Here is a 16,202-nt window from a genome sequence, read left to right on the forward strand (position 1 = left end):
AACGTTTTCGATAGTGGACTGTAATTTTTTGCACAAACTCTTCCGGCGGACTTGGGAACCACTTTCACTTGGAGGATCGAATTATCGTGAGCACAAAAGAAAACACATTTTTCTCTCCTTAACTTCTATTTATCAACTAATTTTTGTTTGTTCAGAAAAACTCGCGATCCGCGACTTCCGTCCGATCACTTCGGCTGCTTGCGGCGAACTTGTTTGGTCCTCGACTCGACGCGCAGAAAAATTCTCGTTCGTGCTGTTCGCGCGCCAAAATCTCTCCTCTCGATCGTTGTCGTTTCGTCGTTGTCTCCTATCTCGCTCTCGCACCGTCGTCAACGGCGCGCGGTTGCCAGCTTTGTCGTCGATCGCAGTAGCCGTGGGGTTGGACACTGCTCACTCGTAAAATTTTCTTCGGGCTGACAGCTTTCGGCCCGAACACCTGGAGAATATGCTACCAGCCAAGGTGATTAATTTGGAGACGTTCAGCGAGTACATGACCGCGATCATCTCAGCGGTGAGCGATGTCACCCGATACTGCGATTTTGATCTAGCAAGGTTCAAGTACGAGAAGCGCTTAAGAAAAGCGCTTAAGAATTTCGAATACACACACTGCGCAAGCGATAGTGATGATCAGGAGTCAAGAGGGGATGTTGTATGTATGTATGTATGTATGTATTATTACCCCCGTCTTGGCAGGACTTGGCCATGACCACAGTATGTTTCAACTGAGACGGTTTGGTTAGTAACCGACTTATATCTTAAGGACCTTAAAAGATTATCATTCTCTATCCAACCATTTGTTATGATATGATTAAATACACAATGACATTCATGTGACTTGGGCCAGGCGATCCACGACTCCCTCATCCAGTCCATTAAATATATGAAGGCCCTGGGATGTTATTTTTTGAGAGGGGTTAGTATTTTTTGGGGATTGTTAGGCGTTTGAAACATATAAGGTAAATATAATCAATATAATAAGTATAATAAATATAATAAATATGATAAATTTAATAAAATAATCCATATAATAAATACAATAAATATAATAAATATAAAATATATAAAAAATTAAGATGAAATGGGAAATACATGGAAAATAATGAAAGATCAAAGAAATAAAAGTTGTAAGATAATACAAGTTGTTTAGAAGCTTCAATTACCAAAATTTATTAATCACACACAAAGAAAAAATACTCTGAATTTAAAAAGATCGTTCGTATGATTAAAAGTTCGCGTTGGTGAATATTCGTAGAAAGTTCAAACTTTTCAATTTAAAAGTTGGAAAGTTTTTGATGCATTTATGGAACAAAGTCGTTGTATCGGTAAAAGTGTATTACTTTTAATTGGAAAAGAAACCTTTTATAGCAAGAATAAACAACATTTAATACTACAGTGTTAATTTCAGAAAAATGTGCTTGATCCTAGGCTTGATTTTATATTTATTTTTAAAAGTTTTAAACAGGATGTTAAATAAGACATTTTGTTATTGTATTTAACGCTTCTGGCCAAAATCCGAGTCGAAGCTGTACCGATTCTTAGGGTACGCCACCGGTCACTTCCGAATACCCCAAGCTGGACGGTTCCAGACGGACGTTCCGACGCGCGACAGCAAAGTAGAGAACAGGATGGTCACGTTGCCGGCCTTCATCGGGACAGGTTTGGAGAAGTTGGCTGTAGATTCGGCAAGGGTGATCGACGTTTCCTGGCTAGAAAGTGAAGTGCCTGAACGGGGAGTTTCCGATTCTGGAAGCGCATCCGGAAGATTGGGTTGATGAGGCCCTCGGAACGGAATTCGATTTCGAGCACTTCATCCTCCTTCGAGAATGACACAGATTTTTTCGGCACGCTGTCCAGGGTTCATTCGGCTGGAGCTGCGCCGTCGCGAGATGAGCATTTGTGGGCGGTTATTTACTAAAAGAGATGGAAGTAAGTGAAGTTGGCAAGCCACTGTACACATTCTCATTACTCACAGGTGTTGTAAACCGCCGGCACCGAGTGCAACATCCGCTCTGGCTACCTCCGATTATCCCGCTTCTCGACGTACTCCTCTTCGTCGGCTCCTTCTCCTCACCGTAAAAATCACCTGCCTCGTACTTGTCCAAAAACCGGATGTTTATCTTCTTCAACGCAATCTCGTTCACGCAACTCTTCGGCAGCGCCATCTCCTCGATGATCTCGTTACAGTCATCGTGGGAATTGACCTTCAATCACCAATCCCGGGCCACCACCACCGAATACAACCGGTGCGAATCCACATTCCTACCTCCCATCCTAAAAATACAAACAAAATCAATCACTAGCCCCAGAAAACACCCAAGCTCTCTTCTTACCCATTCCGGTCGTGGAACAGCTGCAGTTCCTGCAGGAAGCTCGCCTTGTCCTTTTTAGGCACTTCACCTCGTCCCGCACCCGCACCACCCTCCTATGAAGGCGTTCCGCTGCTGCTGTTTGGCTCACGAAGGTTTCCGCGTCCGATTCCTGGCTGCTGCCTAGAATCACCAGCACCACCGGACCCACCAAAGTGTTTGTTTACATTTGGAACTTAGTCGTACACGGTTACACGAGAACGTCAAAATGAAAGAAATTCTACAGTCGTATTAAAAGTTAAGACCTTTAAATCAGTTAGTAAGGAGATTTTCAAAAATTTTGGCAGTAAAAGTTTTCTTATTTTAAACAAGAAAAAAACTTTCCCTCAAGCTAATTTTAGCAACTTTTTATATCAAAAATAAGTTACTTTTGTCATTACGGTAATATTTTTTTGTGTGCAGCTATGATCAAATAATACGCAACAGCTAGAGCTAAAACCGAATTAGAGAAAAATGTAGGCGCTGGAGAAGAAAAACTTCAAAACAAGTGTCAAAATTTGTTCACCATTCTGACGAGCTCACGAGCGCAAGGGCCAGAGCGTCCGACGAACAGCTGCACGTCATCAGCGTACATTTGTATAGAACAGTGTTTTAAAACCGTTGGTAGATCGTTTGCGGACAGCAAAACAACAAAGGACCGATCACAGACCCTTGCGCAACGCCTGACGAAACTTCGCCGATGTCAGAGCACTGATCGCCACAGAAAACGGTTTGAGTTCGTCCATCTAGATACGACGCCACCAGATTCACAGTAGGTCCGGAGAAGAAGAATTGAGTTTCTAACTTCAAGCAAAGCTTGCCATGGGGAATCGTATCGAACGCCTTAGAGAAGTCCAGCAGCAGCAAGACGGCAGACCCCCTCCTGTCTACGATAGCAGCTAATTCGTCGTACACACGAAGCGCAGCTGTTTGGATTCCTTGACCCTTTCTAAATCCGGCTTGGAAAGGTGAGAGCAGATTATTTTCGCTAAGATAGCGTGTCATTTGTTGTTCCAACAGTTTTTCGAGTGCTTTTGACAGGGAGCATAAAATACTTATCGGTCTGAGGTTCTGGATGGTGTTGATGTGTGGCTTTTTGCGCAAAGGTAGCACTTTTGATTGCTTCCAAAAACTGGGGAAAACTGACGACTCGATCACCTTGTTAAACAGGAACGTAACTTGCTGACTCACAAGCGGCAAAATTATTTTGATGAAGCAGATCGGCAATCCGTCCACTCCTGTTGCGTTTGACCTGATGTCGCAAATGGCATTGACCACCTCCCAGTGTTGGACAGGCCTGAACGAGAAGCGGAAAGTTGCTGCAGCTCTGGAAAGTCTGGGATAGTCCTTGGCGATGAAACTCGACAGGAAAGCTTGATTTACGTCATCTGGATGAAAACAACAGACGGCTGGCGTTTTGTCCTTTGCTGCACCGACACTCCGTACACGTTTCCAGAGCGTCTTGGTTGGAATAGTACTGTCCAGGAATCGTGTAGTGTACTGGGATTTCATTTCATTTCATTTATTGGATTGTTTTGGCAAAAACATCAGTGCAGTAATTATCCTAAGCTGAGATATGGGGTACCTTTCAACAGCTGACTAATTCAAACGGTGTTAGAGTTTACTGGTACACGAGAGAAAAATTGAGCAGGGGAAGGAAAAAAGTTACAAAATAACCTTCGAAATTGCTAATAGATAGGGGATAGTTAGAGGAAAGGAGGTATTTCTTATTCTAATATGACATCAAGGGGACATCCGCTGCAGCAGAGGGTTAGCTGAGGTGGCACACCCCATCCAAAACTTTGGAAGCACTCGTAGAAGCCAATCGTCAATCAGCTCCATCTTCGCCATCCTGTGGACGTCGTCAGTCGGGTGGAAGGGATCCAGGTTTAACACCATCTTCAGCAGCCGGTTCTACTTCACTTGCAGTTTCTTCCGATGTGAAGCAGCGCAATCGTGCCACGCCGGGTATGCATACGTCATCGCCGGTTTAAGCACCGTCTTGTAGATCAGCAGTTTCGAGTTGCGGTCCAAGTAGGAACGCCGTTTCACAAGCGGATAGAGCATCCTGGTGATCTTGTCGCACTTGGTCGTGGCGTTCTTGATGTGCTTCGCGAACGTCAGTTTCTTGTCCAGGGCGGCCCCCAGGTACTTGACGTCCTCCGACCATGGCACATGGCTACCCCACACTGAAACCTCCCTGCGCGGAAGGTAGCGTGGGCTTCGCTTGCGTGTGAAGAAGATCGCTTGCGACTTCTCGGCATTTGTCTTCATCTTCCACTTCTTCTGGTAGCGTTCGATGGCGTTTTGGGCAGCTTGCAGCTTGGTCACGACGATGGTTGGGTCGGAGTCTGACGCGAGGAATCCCGTGTCGTCGGCAAAAAGGAAATAGCTGACGCCATTGATCATTGCCAAGTCCGCCGTGAATATGTTGTAGAGCGTGGGACTAAGGACGGCACCTTGCGGGACGCCGAAGAAAACTTCGTGCCGGTCCGACATGTCCGTTTACCACAACGTTGCACGATCGGTTTTGCAGGAACGAGCGGACGATCTTCAGGATGTACAGCGGAAAGTTGGCGAGATATATCTTGTGCAGGATTGCTTCTTGCCACACTGAGTCGTACGCTTTCTCGGTGTACTGGGATTTAGCTTTGTCGATAAGTGTGTTTGTTTTGTTCCTGAGCGTCTTGTACCGCAAGTGGGCCAGCGTTTTACGGTCGGGCGGAACCCTTCGCCAGTCGTCGTACGCCATATCACGTTCGAGAATTGACCTTTTAATGTCATTGTTGAACCAGGGGTTGAATTTCTTACGGTTTGAGCACGTGCGAAGCGGAATGCATTGGTCATGAATCCGTTTGACATGGCTGTTGAAGAAGTCCAGCATATCGTAGGGATTTCAAAAATTGTAGAACTCGTTCCAAGCAACAGATCTTATTCCGTTCTCAACATCGTCTGCGTTGAAGTTAACGTAATCTCGGTACGTGCTACGTGCTGGAGGAGAAACGTCAAAGTCCAGCGAACCAAAAATGAGATCGTGCGATGAGAGTCCGGGGAAGGCGACTTGGCTAAAGCGCTGGATCTTATCGCAGCAACTCATCAAAAATAGATCCAATTGAGAACAACCATATCGATGGAAAAAAAAGTCGGCTCCTCACCTACAGAAACTAGGCCGAAGTTTCTCATCAAAGATTCAAAAGAGTACGAATATTGCTTGGTTTAGAAAGGTCAGTGTTAAAATCGCCTATCAAAACGACGTTCTCAAACCGGCTGGTGCGCGAGCAATCATTACCGGGAGGGTTGTAGACAACGAGCAGCAAAACTTTCTCCGTGTCGAATCGCAGCTCACAAGCCAAGCACTCCGTTTTGTCCACGGTTTCTTCCGATGGCTCAATCCGGAAGACTTCTTTACATCCCAAATGAACATAAACAATCTTCGACAAGCTTTTACAAATTCACAATAAAACAGCTCAAATCATTACAATAAACATCAAAATGAAGGAAAAAAAATAGACTTAACTAGTGAATTGTTGAAGATGATCCTCCGATAGAACAGCAACAGCGATTGCATTTGGATGCTTTTTCACCTGGACAATCCCACGCTTGGTAAACACCGACGACAGTATAATATCTCAAACGTTCGGCACTACGAGGCGTAAGAACCGCGGGGAAACCTGCAGGGACTTTCTTTGCATTAAGAGCTATCCAAGGTGTGGTAGACTGCGAGGAGCAGTAACCAGCTCGGAGCTCGAAATAAAGTAGACAAGTCGCCTTGATGTTCCAGCCGAAAAGACTGATTTTTGTTTATATGAACTCGGGTATTTATACTAGTCAAATTTGTTGCATCACATGTAATTTGAGTGGTGACACTTACGTGCTACAGTATAGACTTCTGGAGTTGGCTTGTACTGGGTTGAACCCTTGCGCTGGCTCAGCAGGAGTCAGCGTCCCGGCCAGTTGTCGATGAACCGAAATATGGTTCGAAAAAGGCTATACGCAAGCATCAGCAATTATGCTTGCGCCAAGTGGTTCTAACTGTGTGTGGGCTCTACAGCCAGGCAGGGTTTGTGTTTTGAAAGACAAAACCTGGTCTTGTTGTGCGAGGTCCGGGCATGGTAATGAAAATGGAAATTAAGTGTGAATGGGTATGTTGGGAATGCAGTGGTGTTCAGACTATTACAACAGCTTCCCGTCTTTCTTCAAGCGTATGGCAGCGGCTCTAACCTTACGTGCAGCATCGGTGAGGCTCTCGTTCACGTAAACACGGCGAGTAGAGTCGATTCCCAGGTGGCAAAGCTTCAAGTCGTGTTTCCACAGGTAAGCGTAGTAGAAGTCGTCACGGGCGTTTCTCAGGGCGAACTGGTTTTTGATGAAACTGCTGTTGTTCTCGCTCGGCGATCGCGGATACAGCCTCCGGATGTCCACAGAGGAGGGAGCACTTTCACCGAGTCCGATATGCCTCAGCATGGCTTTGAACATTGCAGACAGATCTTCTCCGTCCACGAACAGTATCCCACTAACAATCAAGTCGTCACAACGTTCCAAATTGTCGATTGCGTGGGAGACAGTGTCAACTCGAATGTTCAGAGCGTCGGCAGCAGCGTCGGACTGCTGGAATTTGCTTGCGCAATTGGTCCGAAGAGAGGTGATGTCCTTGTAAACTGCTTCGAGTTTACCTTCGAGATCGGTTTTGACCGTTTCGATCCTTTCCTCAATGTTTTGGTTTCGGTGAACTGCTGCATAAACATTCTAACGGCGGCATCTAGCTTCGCAGCAACGTCTTCGCCTTCGCTGCCCATCCTGCCTCGCTTCGGAACAGGAGTTTCAAAGGAGAGGAGATTCTCGGTCGAATCCAGCGTTGGTTTTGTGTGGAATCACCATCAACTTCACCGTCCGTCCAGCTCCGCTTCAACACTTTGGTTTCGAGGTTGGGTTTAGCCGGAGGAGTACGTTTCATTGTTGCCTTCCGTGTGCGAGAGCGAGAGGCACTTTTGTTTACAGCTTAGGTACTACTCGGCTCAGCACAGAAACTTTATTCGTCCGAAACTGTTCGGAACACTACAGACGAGCTGGATAACACGTACAGGGACGCGGCGGTACCTCGGGATGGAATCGGCTACCAAATCGGACACGGCAAGAACGGATTTAATCCAATTTGATGTTTATTTAAGTGGATTCTACGTCCAATTTCCTTCAAAAATGAGTCTAAGACCGACCTTCTAAGATTAGCGGTTCCTGAGCTATCGCCGTTTGGCAACCCTATTCCGACCTAAGCAAACTGACAACAGTGGACAAAGCACGGTTGTCAAATGAGAGCCCACGACCGGGGGGATGGCAACCCTATTCCGACTTAAGCAAACTGACAACAGTCGACATAGCACGGTTGTCAAATGATAGCCCACAACAAAAGCACTAACTGTCAAATGGTAGCCAATAACAAATCATATCTGGGTTTTTCATTTTCAAATTTCCCGCAATTCAAACGATAAATATCTGAGAAAACACGTGAATTGTGTTGCTGATGGTAAATTGAATTTACTAAATTCTATCATATCCTTGGAGATTCCATCCCAATATTGGCTGAAAATTCATATTGTACTATCAGTTCCTAACTGGACTCGGTCACTGGAAACGACCGGCGGCTCAGTGACCGAAGAAATAGGCGGCGGGCCAAATGCGGGCATAAAAATGTCAAAATCTCTTCCCCCCTCACTTCGTCTCACCATCCAGCTGCAGCTTTGTTGACAAACAAACGGAGCACGCGGTCGCATGATGGCGGCATCGAGCCAGAATTAGGGGTGATCATGTGATTAAAAATGAAAGTTTTTTCAAAAAAAATAATATTTTTCCGACCGAATAAAAAAATGGCGAGCATGTTCAAACAATTATTCCTGATGTTGGAGAAGTGATAAAAAAGCAAAATTTTAATCCATAATTTTTCTATAAATTGAATTTTTTCACTCCAACTGGGAACCCCTAGGTCTATCCACGCTCGTTTCCACCCACTGAGAATTTTGGCTCGAGCCTCGAGTCGATCTGGCTCGAGATCGAGCCTGAATCGAGTCGAGGCTCGAGCCAAAATTCTCAGTGGGCAATGATCGTGAGAAGATGCCACACTGAGCAAAACTCACACAGCTCAACGAAGTGTTATACACATGATCTGGCCCTGCTGTACAGAGCACTCAAATATCAATCGCAAAACACTTGAAATTTCGGTGATTGGCCATGAAATAATGTCAATAGCCAAACACTTGAATTTTAAATGGTGTTGAAAAATAAAAGTACGTATAAGCGATTTACAGGTTCTCGCTTGCTAGTCGTGCACGCTACCACTGCGCCGGCCGGCCAGTTGAGGACGGGAGAGTTTTTTGTGCTATTCGTTCTTGCTTCGCTTCTAGCCTTCGATGAAAGTCGCGCAAAAATTTTTTTTTTTTTTTTTTTTTGAATTAAATATACTTTATTGAATCTTTCTTATAATAATTACATTTGGTTTACATAATAAGTGGTCAGCTGTGGCTCTTCAGCTTTAGTTTGCTTTTCGTGATTTAAACACTGTTCATTTTCATAACTTTAAAAGTATATGATTTATCATTTTTGTAACTCTAGGTACAATGAGGAAAAAAAAAATGTTAAGAAAACATAACCTAACCTAAAACTAACTTAAACTTACAATAAACTAAACCAATCCTTGAATCAAGGGGTATTCAGAAATAGCACATTTTTCCCTGAATTTCAAACATTTTTCTTGAATCTTCTGATCCAACATTTTTACTTCTGCTAATTCATGAACCTCACTTGATCTTGTCCAGCCAGGAACATTCAAAACCATTTTGAGTACCTTGTTTTGGACACGCTGGAGCTTCAACTTATGAGTTCTAGCGCAACACTCCCAAACAGGTACTGCATACTCAATAACGGGGTAAATTATTTGTTTGTAAACTGCTAGCTTATTTTTCAAAGATAACTTTGATTTTCTGTTAATTAAAGGATACAAACACCTGATGAGAATGCTGCACTTGTTCAATATTTTATCTACATGCTGCCGAAACAATAGTTTCGAGTCAAGTATGAGACCTAAATAGACAACTTCCTTTGACCAGGGTATTGAAACATCATTCATTTTAATCAAAACATCATCCTTTGGGGCAAATCGGGCCGATTTGGAAAGTGGAAAAATGATGGTTTGAGTTTTGGCTGCATTTATGCGAATTTTCCAGTCGCCAAAGTATTCGGAAAGAACGTCAAGACCCTTCTGAAGACGGCCAACTAAATATCTGGTTATTTTACCCTTATAAATAACGGCAGTGTCATCAGCAAAAAGTGACAACACACCATTACCAGGAAGAGTAGGCAAATCAGATGTAAAAATATTGTACAGAAGTGGGCCAAGAATACTTCCTTGGGGAACCCCAGCATCAATGTTGAATAATCCAGAAGCAATCCCATTCAGAAAAACCCTGAACGATCTCTCCGAAAGATAGTGCTGGATAATTTTGATAAGATACATTGGAAAACCGTATAAATACAGTTTATGTATCAAACCATCATGCCAAACATTGTCAAAAGCCTTCTCAACATCCAACAAAGCCATAGCAGTTGATTTAGACTCAAGCTTATTCTGCTTGATGATTTTAGTTACTCTCGTAAGCTGATGAGCAGTATTATGTCCCTTTCGGAAGCCAAACTGCTCGTTCAAAATTATATTATTATCGTTGGTAAAATCCAAAAGCCTTGAATAGATGACCTTCTCAAAGAGTTTGGACAGACTACTCAAAAGACTAATGGGACGATAACTTGTTGGCGATGTTGGATCTTTTTGAGGCTTCAAAATTGGTATGACTTTGCCCAGTTTCCAATTGGTGGGGAAGTAACCAAGTTGCAAACATTTATTGAAAATATTGGCAAGATGTTGAAAGAACTGATCACTCTGTTTTTTCAACACTAGATTAAAAATGTTATCAAAGCCTGGAGCTTTCATATTTTTCATTTGTTTAACTGCATCTTTGACTTCCTCACCAGAAACATGGGAATCTGCAGGAAATTCAAAGGTAGAGTCATTGATTGTTGAAATACTATTGGCAACTGATGTTTCTTTACGGCTGGTCATGGAAGCGCCAAGATTATGTGAACTAACAAAATGAAGCCCAAGTGCATTTGCCTTTTCCTCGGATGTAATCAAACGAGAATCCTCAACAATAAGTGGAGGAATAGGCTTTGGTTTGTTTTTAAGAACTTTTGAAAGTTTCCAAAATGGTTTTGAATAATTCCCAAGCTGGCTTACATGTTTTGAAAATTCTTGATTTCTGATATTGTCAAGTCGGTCTTGTATGATTTTGTTTAAATTGTTAACTGAAATCTTTTTGTCATAGTCCCCAGTCCGTTGATATTGTCTCCTATAAACATTCCTAAGTCTAATCAAGTGTTTAGTATCTACGTCAATATCAGTTACCTTAAAATTAACAGGAACCTCCCGAACGTTGGCAGCCTCTGCTTGGTTGATAGCCTGCTGGATCACCTCCAGCGAACGATCAATATCAGCAGAAGTTTCCGGGTGTTGATCATAGTCGATGTTGCTGTCGACCACTTGCTGAAACTGCTGCCAGTCAACGTTGTGATAATCTTTCCGGGTTGGTTGCCGCTGCGGAGTAACGGAAGCTCCAACCTCCACAACCACCGGATAGTGATCAGAACTCAACTCTTCAAACACCTCAGGATGAGCCACGTTCTCAGCCATATTGGTAATGAAGAAGTCGATGATTGAGTGATTCCCAGACCGAGCCACCCTCGTTGGACGATCCGGACTCACAACGTTGTAGTATCCGTTTTGCAGATCGTTGTGCAGAATCACTCCGTTCCGATTCCTCCTGCTGTTGCCCCAAACTTCATGCTTCGCGTTGAGGTCACCAGCGATGATGTACTTTGCGCTCCGCCGTGTCAGCTTCTGGATATCGCTCTTCAGTTTTGCTGCTGAACCATCTCTGGCATTCACCTGACGTGGGCAGTATGCAGCAATGAAGAGTACTGGGCCAACCGAAGTGGGAATTTCCACTCCAACGGCCTCGATGATGTCCAGCTTAAAGTGTGGCAGCCGGCGTGGCTTGAGATCACGATGAACAGCGACAAGCACACCTCCTCCTCCAGAGGTGGTCCTATCGAGCTGCGTCGCGATCTTGTAGTTTTGCAGATAAACTTTTTCACCGGGCTTCAGATGAGTTTCCGTGATGGCAGCTACGTCGATCTCCTTCTCGCGAAGAAAATCCACCAGCTCTAAATTCTTCCTCCTAATGGAGCAAGCGTTCCAATTCAGCAGCTTGAGGGACCTACGATCCATACTGGATGACGAACGAGGTCAGCACTTCAATCTGCTGGGTCTTGGTTTTGCATCCACGTAGTGCAGCGGACATCTGTTTGAAAATATTGAGGAGTTCGGTTGAGGTGTAAAGATCATTACCATTTTCCTCAATTGCTGGTTCTTGGGTTGGTCTTGGCTCCTGGCTGAAGCCCGGTGGTGGCGGTCTCGGCTCCTGGCTGGAACCCGGCCGTGGATGATTCATCTCAGCTCTCTTCCTGGGATCCAACGGCAACGGTGCCAAGTTCGGGACCTGGCGTCGCGGTTGAAGAGGTGGAAAATTTTCCTCCACCAGGGTTGGAGGAGTTCTACGACGCTGAGGCTGATTCTTCGTCGATGCTTGCTGCCGAATTTTCACGAACTCAGCTCTCTTGGGGCACTTTCGGTCGGTTGACGAGTGCTCGCCGTTGCAGTTGAGGCACTTCACCAGCGAATCTTGGATGCACTGGGATGTGATGTGCGCATCGGTACCACATTTGGCACAACGACGCTTCAGGTGGCAGTTCTTACCTCCGTGCCCGAAACCCAGGCAGTTGAAGCATTGTGTGACGTCACGATGCACTGGTCGGTATCGCTCCCACGACACGATAATGTTGAAAACCGCTCGAATTGCCTTCAGCTCAGGAAGCGTCGTCGATCCCTTAGCCAAATGCAGCAGGTAGAGCTGGTCACGGTACTTGATGTCTTTGTTGCGTCGGCTCATTTTGTGCACGGCCAACACATCCAGTTTCAAAACTTTTAGCTCGGCAGCTAATTCCTCCACTGGCATGTCGTACAGACCTCTGACGACGATTTTGAACGGCTTATCCATGACGACATCATGGGTAAAGTACTCCGCCTCGTTTTCGGTCAAGTAATCCTTGACCAGTTGATAGTGCTGCCTGGATTGCACCAGCACCTTAAATCCGTCCTGACATAGACGAATGTTGCCTAGGACTTTCCCAGACTTGATGAGTTCAACCAGCCCCGCTCGAAAGTCGATCGTTGCTGCTGATTGCCGCACATAAAAAGGAGGCAGTTTCTCCTTTCGCTGTTTCACTTCATTCTCCTTTGCTTCCGCTACCTGGTCCTCGTCAGGCAGTCCAGCAAACTTGTTGTTCTTCAAAAGCTGCTCCTCGTGCGATGAAGAGTTCTCCTCCTCCTCATCCATCGGTACAGTACCGTCGCTCTTTTTCGTCTTTTTGCTGTTCGATGTCACTTCCAAAAGCACCTTCCTTTTGGAAATCCCCGGTTTTTGGCCATCAGTTGAGGCCTCAACCTTCCTTTTGGAAATTCCCACTTTTTTGCCTGCTTGAGCGGCAGGTAGGGCGATATTGCCGGCGTTTTGCGCCGGGACGCGACGAGTCATGTTGATTCAGACAACCTTCACCAACGAATGCTCGGATAACAATCCGTCGCGCAAAAATCAATCAGTGAAACACACTAAATTCATGTGGATAATCACGTTGACTTTGAATAGTGCCTGTTTTGGGTAGATCTTAAGATCATTTTCAAGTGTTTTGCTCATCACTTTGAATAGTTCATGACGGTGTGACAAATTCATGAGCAAAACACTTGAAAAGCTTGAGCCACCCGAATTAAAATAACATGTTAAAAAATACCAAAAAGTCAACCGCCCAAACACTTGCATTTGATTGTGGTTTGGATTTATGTTGAAACAAAAACCAATTAGATCTACGATGTGACTTTATTCAATCATTCAAGTGTTTGGGCACTTGAATAAAAAGTGTGGCATATTTTCAGTGCAGAAAGTCCAGCTACGAGCTAAATCCACAATATCGAAAAAAAGTGATTTTTCTGTTTACCTTTTTTTGCTTTTTTCTTTGGGTCGATCAAACAGTGCACCCGTACACTAAGAATCGGCATTACACATTTTTCAGTTTGGTTTTACACATTTGCATGATACTTTTGAGTTTAACCAGGATAACACACTTCGTGTTACCAAAGTAATATGTATAATACTGATTCTTATTGTTTGTTATCTGAACTTCCAAGATGGCGGCTTCTTCGCTACCACCTGCACTCAAAAAAATATTCACATTGAAGTTACGTGAAAAGCTATGTGGTATTTTTCCACTAGAGTTTTCACGTAACTTCTACGAGGTGACGCTAGTAGAAATGAAATTTGTTTGGCCAGATCATTTCACGTTGTTTCTACGTGTTTCACACGTAAAAGCTAAATGAATCAACCTATGATTTGTACATGTTTGTTGTAGTAAACGTTATATGATTTGTTTTAGTTTTAGAAGGTTATTTCCGAGGTTATTTCATTCTTTTTTCGAATATAAATAAAAAGAAAGTACACTTCTGTTTTAAATTATGTTATTCAAACTTATTATATTTATCAAAACATCATTTATTTCTGAACAATCTCACCGATGCAACACAGATCACTTCTTATATTATGCTTCCAAACAAGAAATACCACGACGATGGGCTTGACCTTGGCCTTCTCACCGTTGATCTACGATTGGTGGAGTCCTTGGCCTTGTGGACTACGTTTAACTGCTGCTCCTGCTCTTTAGCGTCACACGCGAGGGCATCAAACTTGTCATGGCCGGCATGAAGGTGACCGCAAAGCACCCGGTGTAGATTATCAGATTTAAGACGACACACTCGGCGATACCACGTCCGTGGCAGTTCCGGTGGTGTCACCACGGTAGCACAGACCTTGATGGCCATTCCTTCTGAAGAAACCGGGGTTGCCTTTTAGGAGTCCTTCAGGTCGATAATGTTGGCACCGGACCGAATTCCAGAGGCCACAGGGAAAGGAAATTGTTCTACCGGTTTCTGAAATAACATCAATTATTCAAAAAAGAACCAAATTAAACATAATATTACTTACCAACTTTTACATTTTTAAAGAAAATTTACTGGAACAGTCCGGCAGGAGGTCTTCACCGTACGCCGTCAATTTTCATACTAAAATAATCACGTAGAAATTTGGCGCACTCGAGTGGGTTCGTTGGAGTTACATTTCAAAACACATCAAAGCTACATGAATAAACCTAGTGGAAAAATACTATAGGGTTTTTCACGTAGCATCAACGTGAAGTATTTTTTTTTTGCCGGTACACATTCACATTATTTTTACGTGTGTCACGTAAAACAGACCTATGGAGGGGAAAATTGGGGTTACGTGATTTTTCACGTAGCATCTACGTGTGGATTTTTTTGAGTGTGGTATCAACAGCCCTGCCAAATTTGAGCAGGATCGGAGAGGGTAATTTTCAAATTTGCACTTTTTCGTGCACAGTTGAGATGGTATGACCCATATGCCGAAATGCTGATACAACTTATCTCAGTCCCGGGTATTAGGTGGTGATAGCCCTCGCGCTGCTTCCAGCGACCAATTTCAGAATGGCAGAGATCCTAGCGGTCCAATTCTGAGGTCGTTGGGCATTGTCCGGCCCCGCCTCAACATAGAAGCAAGCACCAGACGGATCCTTGATCTATCTTAAGACTCCCAATCCCTTCAGGCAAATCAGGGATCAGATCGTATATAATATGAGAAGAATACAACATATTTTATAACCTGTAGGTGGCCGACTGGTTAGAGTCCCAGATCATCAATCCAAAGGTGTGAGTTCGAATCCCACCTGATTCTGTTTCGTTTTTGTTCATATTCACCCAAGTAACCATCCAACACTAAAAAAAATCATAAATAAGCTGCAAAACAGCATACCCCAGCAAATCTGTCATAAAACAGCTAAGATGAAAGCAAAACAGCTCTAAAAAAAACTGCACGGACAACAGCTAAAATAGAGCTGATTTCCAGCAGTCACCAGCAACACTGTTATGATTTTTTTCAAAAAACTGGCAGCACGGTTATCGGTTCGAGTGAGAGTGAAAGAGAGCGAGCGAGAACAACAACAAAATGTCACAAAACTCTCGCTCACTCTACTTACTCGAAAAGAAAACACACCAAAATCAACATGGCGATAAAAACCGAGCTCTGTAAAATTGCAGTTGTAAGGATTTTTTTCTATTTTTGTAAGTATACAGCAGAATAAACTGTTTGCAATAATTGATTGATAAATTTATATCTTCCAGGACGCACAAAACCACCAATTTGTAGCACACGGAGAGACCGGCCGGGGCAAATCTAAGAAAATCTTGGTTAATTTAACTAAAAGTATGGGCTAATTTTTTACACAGCTTTTTTTCAACAATCGATTGTTGATTTTGTTAACCCGAAATTGCTGACCACCAGTAACTAAAGTTAACAAAAAAATAGTTGGAATTGCCATTTTTGTTGGTTAAATGGCCGAAAAAATTCTAGCAGTTGACTGCTAGAATATTTTTTTCAGAAAATTACCTAAAAATTTCTTGTTTTCAGCTGAAATATTGTGGAATATTCTGTTAAAAACTGGCTGGGAAATATTTTTCAACTATTTTTCAACAATTTTTTTTCGTTTTTCGTATTTTTGCATGCAGCAAATTATTAGTGGTTTATAACAAAACATTTCTTAATTAGACATAATTTATGTAAGTGTTGATTAGGGTGCCCA

General features: G+C 43.6%; 1 long non-coding RNA gene across 1 annotated transcript; it reads right to left on the reverse strand.

Annotated features, from left to right (window-relative positions):
* Positions 1-13,711: 13,711 nt before the first annotated feature.
* On the reverse strand, positions 13,712-16,162 carry LOC120430832 (uncharacterized). The gene is made up of 2 exons (XR_005607742.2): positions 14,537-16,162; positions 13,712-14,481 (listed from the first exon to the last, which is right to left on the reverse strand). It is a non-coding gene; the product is annotated as an uncharacterized LOC120430832 (long non-coding RNA).
* Positions 16,163-16,202: the final 40 nt, after the last annotated feature.

Source organism: Culex pipiens, chromosome 1 (assembly GCF_016801865.2).
Source record: "Culex pipiens pallens isolate TS chromosome 1, TS_CPP_V2, whole genome shotgun sequence".
In the NCBI taxonomy this organism is placed as follows: Eukaryota; Metazoa; Arthropoda; class Insecta; order Diptera; family Culicidae; genus Culex; species Culex pipiens.